A 15,127-nucleotide genomic window follows, 5' to 3' on the forward strand; every position below is an offset into this window, starting at 1 on the left:
TATTCATTCTTCTATTGATGGACACCTAGGTTGTTTCCAGTTTGAGGTTATACAAATAAAGCTGCTATGAACATTTGTGTACAATTCGTTGTATGGATATTTTCTTCCAGTGGAATGATGGAATTTTGATAGGTGTCTGTTTAACTTTTTAAGAACTGCCAAGCTGTTTTCTGAAGTATTGTGCCATTTTACATTCCCGCCAGCAGTGTGTAAGAGTTCTGGTTACTCCACATCCTTGCCAACACGTGGTATGGTCAGTCTCTTTAATTTTAGCCACTCTAATAGGTGTATAAGGGTATTTAATTTTTTGTGGTTTCATTTTCATTTCCCCAATAACTAATGATGCTAAGTGGCTTTTTCGTGTGCTTATTTGCCATATGTATGCTTACTTTGAAAAATGTCTTTTGAATCATTTGCCCATTTTTTAAATGGTCGATCATTTTTTCATCATTACATTTTTAGAGTTCTTCATTTATTCTGGGTACAAGTCCTTTATCAGATAAGTGATTTGTGAAGATTTTCTTTCAGTCTATGGTTTATCTCTTCATTCCCTTCACAGTGTCTTTATTTTATTTTATTTTTCTTTTTTTTTGCGGTACGTGGGCCTCTCACTGTTGTGGCCTCTCCCGTTGCGGAGCACAGGCTCCGGACGCGCAGGCTCAGCGGCCATGGCTCACGGGCCTAGCCGCTCCGTGGCATGTGGGATCTTCCGAGACCGGGGTCCGAACCCGTGTCTCCTGCATCGGCAGGCGGACTCTCAACCACTGCGCCACCAGGGAAGCCCTTCACAGTGTCTTTTGAAGAGAAGTTCTTACTATTGAAAATGTCCAGTTTTGTAATGAAATATTTTTGGTGTCAATCTAAGAAATATTTGCCTTACCCAAGGTCAGAAAGATTTTTCTCCTGTGCTTTATTCTGGAAGTTTTACAGTTTTAGATTTTACATTTGTCTATGATCCCTTTTGAGATAATTTTGTTAGTGGTAAGAAGTCTGGACCAAGATTCATTTTTTCACACATGAATATCCATATTGTCTCAGTACCATTTGCTGAAGAGACTGTCTTTTCTCCATTGAATTACCTTTGTCCCATTGTCTGTCTCCTTTGCATTACTTTATATTTTCATGGTGTCATTTTATCTCCTTAATTGGTTTGTAAGCTGTAACTCTGATTTTTGTACTTGTTGTTGATTAGGTTCTTAGTCCTTGGTTTGGGATTTACAGTTTACATCTTTCACTTATCGGTCTACTGTCAAGTAGTATCACACAACTTCATGTATGGTACATAAAACCTACAACACTTCACTTCCATAGTCCTTCTTCAGACTATTACTTTCAGACATTTTACTTCCATATCTGTGATAAACCCCCAAATACACTGCCATTGTATTTGCTTTAAACAATTATTTTTAAAGAGATGTAAAATATTTTTAATTGCACTTATCTTCATATTCATCATTTCTCACACTCTTCATTCCTTTGTGTAGATTCAGATTTCCTTCTGGTATCATTTTCCTTTAGCCTGGGGACTTCCTGTAACATCTCTTATAGTACAAGTCTGCTGGTGATGAATTCTCTGATATTTTTATGTGTAAGATAGTTATTTTACCTTTATTCGAAAGATTTTTTTTTCTGGGTATAGAATTCTACTTTGACAGTTTTTCTTTTAGTAAACATATTATTCCATTGGCTTGCCTTGTTTCCAAACAAAACTTGAGGTCATTTTTCTTCATTCTTCTGCATAGAATGTGTCTTTTTTCTCTCTGGTGGCTTTTAAGATTATCTTTTTATCATTGGTTTTAAACAATTTCATTATAACGTGCCTTAGTGTAGTTTTCAGTTTTTTTGTGCTTGGCGTTCATTGAGTATCCTGATTTTGTGGGTTTGAAGTTTTCATCAAATTTGGAAAAATTAAGCCATTATTTATTCAAATACTTTTTTGTTTTCCCCTTTTCCTTTTCCCTTGGAGACTCCAATTACATGTATATTAAGCTGCTTAAAGTTACCTCAGAGCTAAATGATATTTTTTAAAGTAAATTTTATTTTTTAAAGCAATTTTAGGTGTATAGCAAAACTGAGTGGAAGATAGAGTTTTCATATCCTCTGTCTACATAAACACACATTTATTATAATTGATGAACCTACACTGATGCATCATTTTCACACAAAGTCCATAGTCTACGTTAGAGTTCAATCCTGGTATTGTACATTCTATGGGTTTAGACAAATGTATAACACGTATCCAACATTGGAGTATCATACAGAGCAGTTTCACTGCCCTAAAAAGCTTTTCTGTTCTGCCCATTCATTCTTCCCTCTCCCCTAACCCCAGGTAACCACTGATCTTTCCCTGTCTGCGTGGTCTTGCCTTTTCCAAAATGCCATATAGTTGTAATCAAACAGTGTGTAGCTTTCTCATATTTGCTTCTTTAACTTAGAAATATGCATTCAATTTCCTCCATGTATTTTTCATGGCTTGATAGTTCATTTCCTTTTAGCACTGAATAATATTCCATTTTCTGTATCACAGTTTACTTATCTATTCATCTAGTTGTCCCACCTACTCAAAGACATCTTAGCTGCTTCCAAGTTTTGGCAATTATGAATAAAGCTGTTCTAAACATTTGGGTGTAGGATTTTCTGTGACATAAGTTTTTAACCCCTTTGGATAAATACCAAGGAGCATGATTGCTGGATCGTATGATGAGAGTGTGTTTAGCTCGTAAGAAACTTCCAAACTGCCTTTCAGAGTGACTGTACCATCTTCCATTCTCACCAGCACTGAGTAAGAGTTCCTGTGGCTCCACTTCGTCAGCACTTTCTGGTGTCAGTGTTTTGAATTTTGGCCATTCTAATAGGCGTGTAGTGGTATCCCACTGTTGGCTCAATTTGTCTTTCCCTGATGACATATGATGTAGAGCATTTTTTAGATGCTTCTTTGCCATCTGCATATTTTCTTTGATGAGGTGTGCTTCCCCCGCCACCCCACCCCCACCAACTCTTTTCTCTGTGTGTTTCATTTTAGATAGTTTTTATGCTTTCAGTTTCACTCACTGATCTTTTCCTCTGTAGTATCTCAACTATTAGTCCCATGTAGTGCATTTTTTTACTTCAGACATTTATTACTAGAAGTTCATTTTTTAAAATATATACTTTATGTCTCTACTTAACATGCTCAATCTTTCTTCTGGCTGCTTGAACACATGCAATGTGGTTATGATAGAAATTTTAATGTCCTTGTCTAAGAATTCTATCATCTGTGACATTTCTGGGTCTGTTTCTATTTATTAATGTTTCTCCTCACATGAGCCGTATTTTCCTGCTTTTTTGCATTCGTGGTAATTTTTAATTGGATGCCAGTCTTTGTAAATTTTTCCCTGCTGAGTGCTGAATATTTCTGTATTCCTATAAATATTATTTAACTTTGTTCTGGCATGCAGCTAGGTTAGTTGGAAATGATTTAATCATTCCAAAGCTTGCTTTTAAGCTGTGTTATGTGGCATCAGAGCAGTAGCCTTTATTCTGGGGCTAATTTTCCCCCATTACTTAAGCGATTTTCTTTGAATACCCTACTCAATGTCCCGTGGATTACAAGGTTTTTTTCTCTCTGGATGAAGAGATTACAAACTATTCTCACCCCCTGGGTAAACTCGGAGATGGCTATCGCTAATCATTTCTGGTGGTTCTTCCCCCTGTCTTTGGGTAGTTTTTTCACCTTCATGTGCTGATCAGTAGTCAGCTGCAGATTTGGGAGTGGAGAAACTCTCTACAGCCTCTTGGAGTCCTTTCCCTCTGTGAAGGGCTTCCTCCAGTGCTCTGCTTTATATTCTAGCTGACCTGGCCTCCCTGTAGTCCCAACGTTTTCTCCCAAGTCAGGGAGACAATCAAGCTCCCGCTTGGGTCCCCCCTACCTTCACTGCAGCCTAGAAATTTTCCTCAGGCAGTAAGCTGGGGCAATTGCAAGGTGCATCTTGTTTCTCATTTTCCAGGGTTCAGTTTCCTGTGCTGCCTGATGTCCAATGTCTGAAAACCTTTGTTTTACATGATTAATCTGTTTCTTTAGTTGCTTCCAGTGTTATTCTATTTTATCTGTAAGTGGAAGTCCCAAATTGTTTTTGGAAAATTATTTTCTATCATCTATCTATCTGTCAAGAGATTTATGGAGTGAAGGTCAATAATGCTAACAAAGATTGTTTCTAGGTCATGGGATTGGGATGATATTTTACTTCTTTCTTTGTGCTTTTCTCTTTCTTAATTTTTAATGTTGACAATGCATTGCTTTGACGTTTAAAAGCAAACCATGGCTCGTTTCTCCAACAGAACATTTCCTATCCCCAAATTTTTAAAAAGGCATTAACATGTATTTTTTCCCTAGGTTTCTAAAGCATCATGCAGAATAAACAATTTTAAAACAGTGAAGAAAAAGAACAATATCTTTCTTGCACTAAACCAAAATTGCCAATTCTCTACTTTAAAACTATGTTCTCTTACCTGAAGTCCCAGCAATTTTAAGCCTGCTTAAAGACATAAATGTGTCTGATATCCATATAATGGAATAAAAAGGAATAAAAAAATCAGCAATAAAAAGGAATGAGCTATCTATAAATAGATGAATCCCAAACATTAGGTTGAATGAAAGAAACCAGACAAAAAGAGCACATATTGTACAAATTCATATTTGTAAAATTCTAGAAAATGGAACCTAATCTGCTGTGACAAAAAGCTGGTCAGTGGTTGTTTGGGGATGACAGTAATGAAGGAGGGATGACAAAGAGGCTGCAGAAACCTTTAGTGTGATGGATATGGTTGTTATCTCAGTTACGGTGATGGTATCCTTGTTTTATACATATGTTAAAACTTATCAAATTGTATATTTTAAATTTGTGCAGTGTATTGTATGTTAATTATACCTCAATAAAGCTAATTACAAAGAAAACAATTATTTTTAAGTTAAAAAAAGTCTGTGACATATATCTCTTATAAATTCAGAGAGGAGAGGAATTAGGACATATTGAACATCTGCTCTGTGCAGGTCAGTGCTAAGTGCTTATACTAGGTTTTACAATCCAGTCTTCACACCAACCACGAGAAACTGGCATTACAATTCCCATGTTTTGCAAATTAGAAAACCTAGGCTCAGGGAGATTAAGGGCCCCTCAGTAGGAACACTGACATTTAAATTTTTATTTCAGATTTTGCCGTTTCTACAGCGGTACACGCCTCTCAGGGCATTTTTGTCTATTAGGAATCCTAAGCATTATTTATACATGTAATTTTGTAACAATATTCTGGCTTATTGTGTTTTTTTATGAAGTTAGGTTATAGGTTAGGCTCTTTATCCTAGATGTTTTTTACAGACTACTCAAGATTGAGATGAAATATTTGAATTTGTAATACTGGTTTTTGTTTGTTTCTGTTTGTCACGATACTCATGTTTACATAAAATTTAAAACCTAAGATAGACACAACACTTTGTAGAATGGCAAGAAGAACCAGAAATCATTATTTCATTTAGAGAACGTAACACGTTCGTCATCTGTTAAAGTCCAGAATAGTTTGATTTGCAGCAATCTCCATGGAATTGGCTTTGTCATGAAATAGAACTACATGTTTTTCTCTCTAATTGTTCTTTGTATTGTAAACATACAACCACAATAAAGAAGATACAAACTTGAATATTACTTCTCTATTCATACTTTCCAGCCTGCCTCCCATGCTTCTATTTCACAAACCCTACACTCTGCCCTGTCTGTTACATCACCCACTTCTCTAGCCATATATTCTGCCTTTTGCCTCTAAACTTGTATTTATACAACTCTTTCTTCCTGGAATGAAGTTCACCTTAAAAACTTCAACATTCTTTAAAGAGTTGTTTAAAGCCTCCCTCACTCAGCCTGGTGTCTTTCCTGTTCATCCTGACCAAAAATTATCAACTCCCTTTTCCCAATGATTGCTTAGAATATTTATTGTCTATACCATTCACTTAACCCTTAGAGATCACATACCGCCTTATTAGTCTACACACTAACTTTACTCTTTAGCATTTTACTTTATTTTATAATTTTTAATTTTTTTTTTTGCTATACAGTAGGACCTTGTTGTTTATCTATTTTATATACAGTAGTGCATATCTGTTAATCTTAAGCTTCTAATTTATCCCTCCCCTCTTCCCCTTTGGTAACCATAAGTTTGTTTTCTATGTCTATGAGTCTGTTTCTGTTCTGTAAATAAGTTCATATGTATCATGTTTAAAAATTCCACATATAAGTGATATCATATGATATTTGTTTTTCACTGTCTGACTTACTTCACTTAGTATGATAATCTCTAGGTCCATCCATGTTGCTGCAAGTGGCATTATTCATTCTTTTTTATGGCTGAGTAACAGTCAATTGTATGATATACATACCACACCTTCTTTAACCATTGATCTGTCAATGGACATCTAGGCTGCTTCCATGTCTTGGCTATTGTAAATAGTGTTGTTATGAACACTGGGATACACGTATCTTTTTGAATTAGAGTTTTCTCTGGGTATGCATTCAGGAGTGTGATCAATGAATCATATGGTAACTCTATTTTTAGATTTTTATGGAACGTCCATACTGTTCTCCATAGTGGTTGTACCAATTTACATTCCTTTTCTACACACCCTCTCCAGCATTTATTATTTGTAGACTTTTTGATGATGGCCATTCTGACTGCTGTGAGGTGATACCTCATTGTAGTTTTGATTTGCATTTCTTTAACAATTAGCGATGTTGAGCATCTTTTCATGTGCTTCTTGGCCACCTGTATGTCTTCTTTGGAGAAAGGTCTATTTTTAGGTCTTTTGCCCATTTTTTGATTGGGTTGTTTGTTTTTTTGATATTGAGTGAGCTGCATGAGCTGTTTGTATATTTTGACTCTTTAGCATTTGAAATGATCAGAAGGCAGGAATCCTGTCATATATGTCTTCGCCTCTCATTTGAGTGCCTTACTCTTAGTAAATGGTCAATATGTATTTGGTGAATAAATGAATAAGTAAATGATTTTCAGGCCTCTAGAAGTGCCAAGAAAATTTAGAGAAAGCAGGGACCATCTGTATAGAACTCACTACCGTAACAGAGATCTGGGGTATGCTAACAGCGGCCGAGATGTGCAAAGCAAAACAAACAGAAATGTGTACATGCACATTTTGTTGCTGGATCCTCATGCAACCTGGTGGGAACTAGTGTTTTATCCCTTTTGGGTGTTAAAATATAGGAGGTCAATTGTTACTGAAATACCTATGGATCAAATGGTGTGATGTCTGGGATTTACTTCAAAATAAGCTGGTAAGGGGCTGGGAGAGTATACTGATGAAAAAAACTAGATTTCTGGTAATTATTGAAGCAGTGGGATAGATAATAGGGTTTCATTATACTAGTCTCTATAGTTGTCTGTATTCGAAGATTTTGAAAAAAAATTTAAAAATATTTAGGTTAAAGCAATAAGACATGTGCAATGAAGCACAAAATATTCTCTTTTATACAATAAGTAGATTAGTTTTATACCTATGTCCCTCCAAAACTTATTCGATCAAAGACAATAGAAAAGTCAACAGTTGGAAGGAATCTGTTTCCATGCTGCATTGCTCTTAAAGCACTGAAATACTGGAGCCCTGTGCTGGTCTTATGCTACTTTTGCATAATGATACTATGTATTTCTTTATTCATTTAAAAAATGTGTTGAATGCCTACCATGTGCTAAATACCACATTAGGTACTACAGTACCTGCCTACGAGAAGCTCTGGTCTAGCAGGGATCAGATTACAGGTAGTCAATAAAACCTTGGATTCTCCCCATTTTATATAAGCACAGCCACAAGCCAAAAACTTGGGAATTATCCTTATTTCCTCACCTTCCCTCGTTCCATATATCTGATGTATCATCAAGTCCTATCTACTCTACTTTCCCTAACATCCTAATTTTCCTCTTCTATCCTTATTTCTACCACCTTCTTTTCTTTTCTCTTCATTTCTAGCAATCATCACGATCTGTTGCCTGGGTTACAGCAGTCTCCTAATTGGTCTTCTTGCTTCTATTTTTGTATCCTACCATTCATCTTCTAAGAGTAATCTTAAAAAATACATACTTCAGATAACGTTCCTCCCCACTGCCTGAAAGCCTCTAATATGTTCCCATCGCATTTAGGATGAAACTTACAGTATCTGGCCTCTCTGATTTGAACTCACAACACTCTCCTTTCACTCTGCAGCAGACCTGCTGGGCTGCCTGAAGAAATGACTTGTGCTACACTACAGATGTATTCCAGGTTGGTTGGGAAATAAAATCTGCTGATTACTCTGTATACTACATATTATCTCTCCTAAAGAAATACAGCAGTGTATAACTGGCACTGCCATAACCATATTACTATCAGATGTTAGGTTAAGGTACTTGATATTAAAAAAAAATAAGAATAAAATATCACTATAAAATTCCCCTATGCTCCTAGCAAGTAGTTATAAAGCATTTTCAGACTTACAGCCTCAACGTTACACCCATGAATTGAATGTGCTTACTATTTATTTGTACTTTATTATATCTCACTAAACTTTCATATATTTGCATACTAACATCACACAGAAGTTTAAAGGCTGGATAGCAGTTAAATAAAAATCTTGAAGTGAAAACAGTAAACTATAAACAAAAAACCAACAAGCAAGCTAATCTAGAAAAGTAGCATGATATTATATCATTAGTTGGTATTTCTAAACTGATGTCAAAGCAGAAAATGCAACATAAAGTACCCTAGGGAAGAGAAGAAGGCTTCTGTGAACTCGAAAGTCTTTTAAAGACCTAAATACAAATTTAAGACAATTCAGAAGGGAAACACACACTTGGCATTTCTTCCTGACCCTTGGTCTACATAATAGCAAAAATAAAAATAAAAATTTCCCCAAAAGTAAAACTAGTGTATAGTTTGAGAGCAGATCCTTTTATTTTCCAAGAGGACACTGAACAGATGGGACATCTCCTCTAGAAAGCTCTCTGTTTGGTGGGCAACTGGAAGGACTCACATGGGGGGTTGATGGTGAAGTTGGACAAGCCTAAGCACAGCACAAGAACTTCCTTCTCAGGGCAAAATGAGGGCACTTACTAAATCTGTCTCAGGTTGGATGTCTTTGGATTGTATATTTAGGCTAAGGGCATAGTAATAATAATGGAAACCATTTGGAAGTGGGTAAGTAGGACGGTAGAACTTACCATGTGCCAGACACTTAGAGACCCTTAACTTGTAGCATCTATTTTAATCTTCACAAAAACTCCATTAGGCAGATGTTATTATATCTCCACTTTATAGATGGTAAATATATTTGATATTGTCTGAATTATATGTCTTGGCCTCCTCAATCTCTGGGACTGATGTAAGGGCATTTTTGCCCTACTGTTCAAGGGGATGGTCATTAAGATCTTTACATTCCAGTCACCTTTTGGAAAACTCTAGTGTGTTATAAGACTTTTGTTATTTGAGCAAATGTTAGAGCAAAACTGGCAGCAAAGGTGCAAGAAATAAGGGCAGTTAAAATCAATGCACCGCTTTTTAGCAACTGCCTTTGTTCACAAGGACATAATCATTGATTCTATGTGAATGACTTCCAAAGAAGCTATTACCACCCTGAACTCTTCCCTTCAGGTCTAATCCTACATATCCAAATTTCCAAAAGACTCTTCCAGGTGCATATTCTTCTGGACATCTAATTCAGTATTTTAAATCAGAATTCGTAATTTCTCTTCCCATCCTACTTACCCTCCCTCATGCCTAATTTATCAATATATTAAAGACACTGATATCTTTACAGGAATTTGAAACATTTTAATCCTCAGATTTCATCTCTTACTGCACTCTCCATCCAATTAATCCATTGACACTTCTTATAATACTGAGCAACCATCTGTTGTTTCCTCTCTGTGAGGAATTCTCACCAAGGGAATGAGAGCAGAGGGATATGGTAACTTCCTGGCCAAGGCCTACACCACCCTTTCCTTCCTGCTATTCCATAAAGGTGAGCCACCTGCTAACCAAGAACATATTCCTCAGACTAATGTGCTGAGTCATTATTTATTTGGGGGATTTACTTGTTACTGCAGCCTAGCCTACCCTAATACACATACTATGTGCTAGGCATCGTGCTAAGCATTTTATATGGATTATCTCATTTAATCCTCAGAATAATACTATAAGGAATATATTAATATTATTACTATTCCTTTTTTATAGAAAATAAAACTGGAGTTTATGTAGTTCAAGAAACCTGTGCTCCACGAGTAAGTTTCAGAAGCAGGACTGCCTTATTCCAATGCCCATTTCTTAACCAATACAACATGATCTCTCTTACCTATAAAAAAATAAACTTCAATTAACACGACACTGTACATCAACTATACTTCACAAAAATAAATTAAAAAAATAAATAAACTCCAGTAATTTTAAGAATCAAAGTTATGATGCCATGGTTTCTCTGTCTTTGGACCTTTTTAAGAGATGTTCAAGAGATTTTGGCTTATGGAACCACTGAAAGACCAGTTAACATGGAGTCCCCCTCACCCAGAGTATTGGTAGGAAGAATTATACAACTGGAATAACTTACACTTCATTCAACAAATATTAAAGGAATGGTGTTTACCAGGTACTTCCAAAGACATTGCGTACATGATTGTGAAGTGGAGACATTGGTGAAGAGATATTAGAGCAGAGGGAACAGAAAAACAATAAAGGTATAGTTGCATGCAAGAATCTGTGAGATAACAAAAGCAGGCATTATTATCTCACTTGACATAGGAGGAAATTGAGATATTTGTCTTAAGATTAATCTAATCTTATACAATGAGCTAATGACAGGGCCAGAAGTAGGACCCTGGTCCCCTGACCACAAACATCCCAAGTAATCTATTCCAAGCAAGATGGACATGAGGGGAGATGATGTTCATAAGAAACCAGCTGTACTGTTTTAAACGAGTCACTGTTAGGTTGATCTTAAAATATGCATAAGATTTTTAGCCAAATGCTTCTGTTTTTTTCATAGGAAAAGACAAAGAGTATGAAACTGACCTCACTCTATAGTCACAGAGGCAGGGATCTGTCTTCAGCGACGTGTTACAAAGATCTTCCTGCGTGATGCAAAAATAGAAACCAGCCATGCAGAGCAGCACCTGACTCCTGCGAATGCATGACAGCGATGGTTGAATTTACATCGTTAGCTTCTAAGCACACAGATCAATTTAAGTAAGTTAAACTCTCAATTCTCTTTTTATTTGCTGGGTTCACAGTGCAAGTTCTACTTCTAGAATGGGAAGGGATACCTCCCTCAGAGGGTTCTCTCCATCCTAAAATACACTGTGTTTCAGAAATAACTGATTACCAGAGTGGATACATTGACCATTCAGTCACATTAGCTCCCTGCTTTTTCGGCTCTGTGGGGGAAAAGGCATGTGGCCATCTGATTTTATTCCTGTCTGCAATGCAGACAAACATATTTTCATTTTTTTAAAGCAAAACAAAATGACCTTCTGGAGAAATGTTCAAGGATCCTTTCGAAACAGACACAAATCTTTGCAGTGTTAATAAGCCAAGCAGCATTAGAGATACTTCTAACCTAAATTTGCTACTTTCTACATAGCTGAAACACAAAATGAAGTCAATTATATAGAAAGAATATTCTTTTATTGTAGATGCTTTTTACATAAAGCTAATTTTCAGAGAAAGATACAATATCTATAACTATGTGAATTCATTTCTAAAATAGAAGCCTGGCAAATGAAATTACATTGTACACTCACCTTTCATCAACTTATAAAACAGATGGTGCTTTTCTTTTTTACCTATAATCTCCTCAAGAGTGTGGATGTAGCCAGTTTTTTGTTGTTGTGGTTGTCTTTGTTTACTTTTCATAACAAGTCTTTTTTATTTGAGACTTTGCCCTCAGTTTGTAATTATTTTTCCAAAATTCAATGGTAAAAAAGAAAAACACATGCCAGAATTTCTCAGCCTTGACACTACTGACATCTGAGGCTGGAAAGATTTTGTCATCACAGTGGGGGTGGGGTGGGGAGGTGCCCCGTGTGTTGCAGATGGTCAGCAGTATCACTGGTCTCTACCAACCAGATGCCCACCCGTAGCACCCTCCCCCAAGCTGTGACCTGTACAACCCCAAATGTTTCCAGACATTGCCAACTGTCCCCTAGCAGGGGCGGAGGAGCAAAATCACCCAGTTGAGAACCACTGACATATACTGATGCTGCTATATAACTCAGTGCAGTTTTATTGCTCAGTACTGAAAGCTAAGACAGGTGACACTCCCTCATACAGCAAAAGTGCATACAGGAAACACCCTCAGCTACTCAGCTCTCTAATCCATTTAGGATGGTGTAGAATCATGTGTATGTGAAGATGGGACCTGGGGCTCTTTAAGTGTGAAGCTGGTCAAACATTGACGAGAATATGTGTAGACAAATGATTCAACCTGTGGTTTCTCCATAGTCCTGGGGTTCAGTTTAGTCCTGGCCAAGTCCAAGAGGAATGTGAAATTGTCTCAATATCTTTGACTCCTTTCTGGTTCAAAGGTATTTGTAGAAAACAGTCTATCCCGAACTCAGGTAGCTCAGGTATTCCCTCAAAGGCTCTGACATAGCCTCAGAAACTTTACCCTTGAGTGATTTCTCCATAAACATACACTGAAACGAAACTATAGGTTTTGGAAAAAGTTAGGCCTAAAATACTTATGATCCAGGGGTGTTCTTAGACTTGCTGGTTGGCTTGTTGATTCATCATTTATCCAGTGTGTACCATGTTCCAGGAACAGTGCTAGACACAGGGGATACAAGAATGAGTAGGATACCATCCTGCCTCAGGGGACTGGGTCTGGGGTCTGGAATGGAAGGAGCATTATCATTTATTAAGGGTCTGCAATGGAGCCCCATGTAATACAAAATCCAGATTAGGTAGTATCATCTATACTTTAAAAACAAGGAATTAAAACTCAGAGCTGTCTCATTTCAGCTCGATGCTTTGTGACAACCTAAAGGGGTGGGATAGGGAGGGTGGGAGGGAGGCTCAAGAAGGAGGGGATATGGGGACATGTGTATGCACATGGCTGACTCACTTTGTTGTACAACAGAAACAAACACAGTATTGTGAAGCAATTATACTCCAATAAAGATCTATTTAAAAAAAACAACTCAGAGCTGTTAATTTGTTCAATTTTACAGAGTTAATAAGTGTCAGACCTCACATCTGAAGCCATATTTGTCTGACTTCAAAATACATACTTTTAGACATAGTTGTAAGCTATAATTACAAAAGAATGTGCTAAGTACACCAATGAAAATATGTATAAGTTTCAACAATGACACAAATGAAGAGGAGGTTAACTCTGCCTTGAAAGGTAAGAGATCGCTTCACAGAGGAGTATTTATACCAAATCCTTAAGGATAAATAAGAGTTATTTTTTCATTTCTCATTGACTTGTTCAAATGGTCAACAGTCAAAAGATACTGAAAGCCACCTACGTATACAGGCACTGTGCTGAGAGTTAGAAGGTTTAGAGAGTGCTTCTCAAAGTGTGGTCCCTGGACCAGCAGCATCACATCACCAGGAACTTGGTGGAAATGGAAATTCTCAGACCCCACCCCAGACATACAGAAGCAAAAGCTTTGGGGATGAAGCTCAGAAATTTGTATTTTAATAAACCCTTCATGTGATTATGATGAATCTAAAAGTTAAGAAGCACCGGTCAACTCACTGCACAACAATTTATTACATAAAAGGTAAATAAACTTGAAATCAGTGACATAAACCAGAGCTTTCTATCAGGTGTGCCATGAACGGGTTACAGGTGTGCCAAGATCTTGATCCCCTCTACCCCTATGACCCCAAGTAGGGTTTGGGGGTAGCCAATGCCCCAGTTCATTACTTCCAGCTATGAGAAGCCTCATTAATGTACTCTCAAATGCTGAAAGAATATCTATTGTATCTTCCCTGAGAACCACAGTGTGAAATGTTTGGGAAGCTCTGGTACAGACAATAAGAGCCATCACATTTAAAGGAGATAGAAAATGCTTTGGATGGGACAACTTAAGAAGTATTCATTGAAGAGATAAAATAAAGCGCCTTAAAATTCTCGGGTTCTCCTCATAGTGAGCAATCACATGTCCTCTCTTTAATCCCACTACACTCACTTGGATATGCGCCCTGCCTTCAATTAATGAAAAAAAAGAAATTGAGCCTATCCATTGTTAAGTAGAAAACATTTTTAGGAATTGGAGAGAATAGACACCAAAAAATCTACTTCATATGGATTACAGACATAAATGTGAAAAGTAAAATACTAAAGATCTTACAAGAAAATAGAGAACAACTCTTTGACCTTGAAGAAGTCAAAGCTTTCTTAAACTGAACATAAAAGGCATTCATCATAAAAGAAAAAAATTGATAAACTGGACTATATTAAAATTAAAAACTTTTCATCAAAAGACATCAAGAATGAAAAGTCAGTTCATATAATGGGAGAAGAAACACACACATTTAATAAATATGTATATGAAAAAAATATTCACATATGTCTTACACATCAAATAAAATATAGACCGAATAAAAAAATGCACAAAATCCTTGAAGAGACACAAAGAAGATATCCAAATGGCCAACAAACATGTGAAATTATGTTCAATATTGTTGGTCAGGAAGGAAATGAAAATTGAAACCACAATGTGATACCATTACACACCCAACAAAATGACTAAAATTTAAAAGACTGACAATAGCAAACATATTTTGGAGAGGTATGAGTGCAAAGTAGCACAACCACCAGCAGAAGTTTTTCGGCACATCTACCAAAAGTGAATGTGTATTCACTATGACATAATAACTGCACTCCTAGAAGGACCCAGAGATGCATATCTATGTGCACCAAAGTTCTCTTTGTAATAGCCCCAAATTAGAAACTACAGAGATCCATCTACAGTATAATAGAGGAATTAATCATGGTATATTCACACAATGGAACATGTAGGACCTCAATAAATAATTGTTGAAAAACTGAATGAAGAGTGAATGAATGAATGACTATAAAAGCTTTATGTGGTTTTCTTTCCAATGAACTCTTCA

General features: G+C 36.6%; 1 protein-coding gene across 1 annotated transcript in view; it reads right to left on the minus strand.

The window, feature by feature from the left end:
- Positions 1-11,089, minus strand: part of STARD13 (StAR related lipid transfer domain containing 13) — a 320,629-nt gene extending 309,540 nt beyond the window's left edge. Inside the window, exon 1 of the mRNA XM_060287920.2 lies at positions 11,075-11,089. The gene's annotated coding sequence lies outside the window, so the exon portion shown is untranslated. The remainder of the gene's footprint in view (positions 1-11,074) is intronic.
- Positions 11,090-15,127: the final 4,038 nt, after the last annotated feature.

The sequence above is a fragment of the Globicephala melas genome, chromosome 18, assembly GCF_963455315.2.
Source record: "Globicephala melas chromosome 18, mGloMel1.2, whole genome shotgun sequence".
Lineage (NCBI taxonomy): Eukaryota > Metazoa > Chordata > Mammalia > Artiodactyla > Delphinidae > Globicephala > Globicephala melas.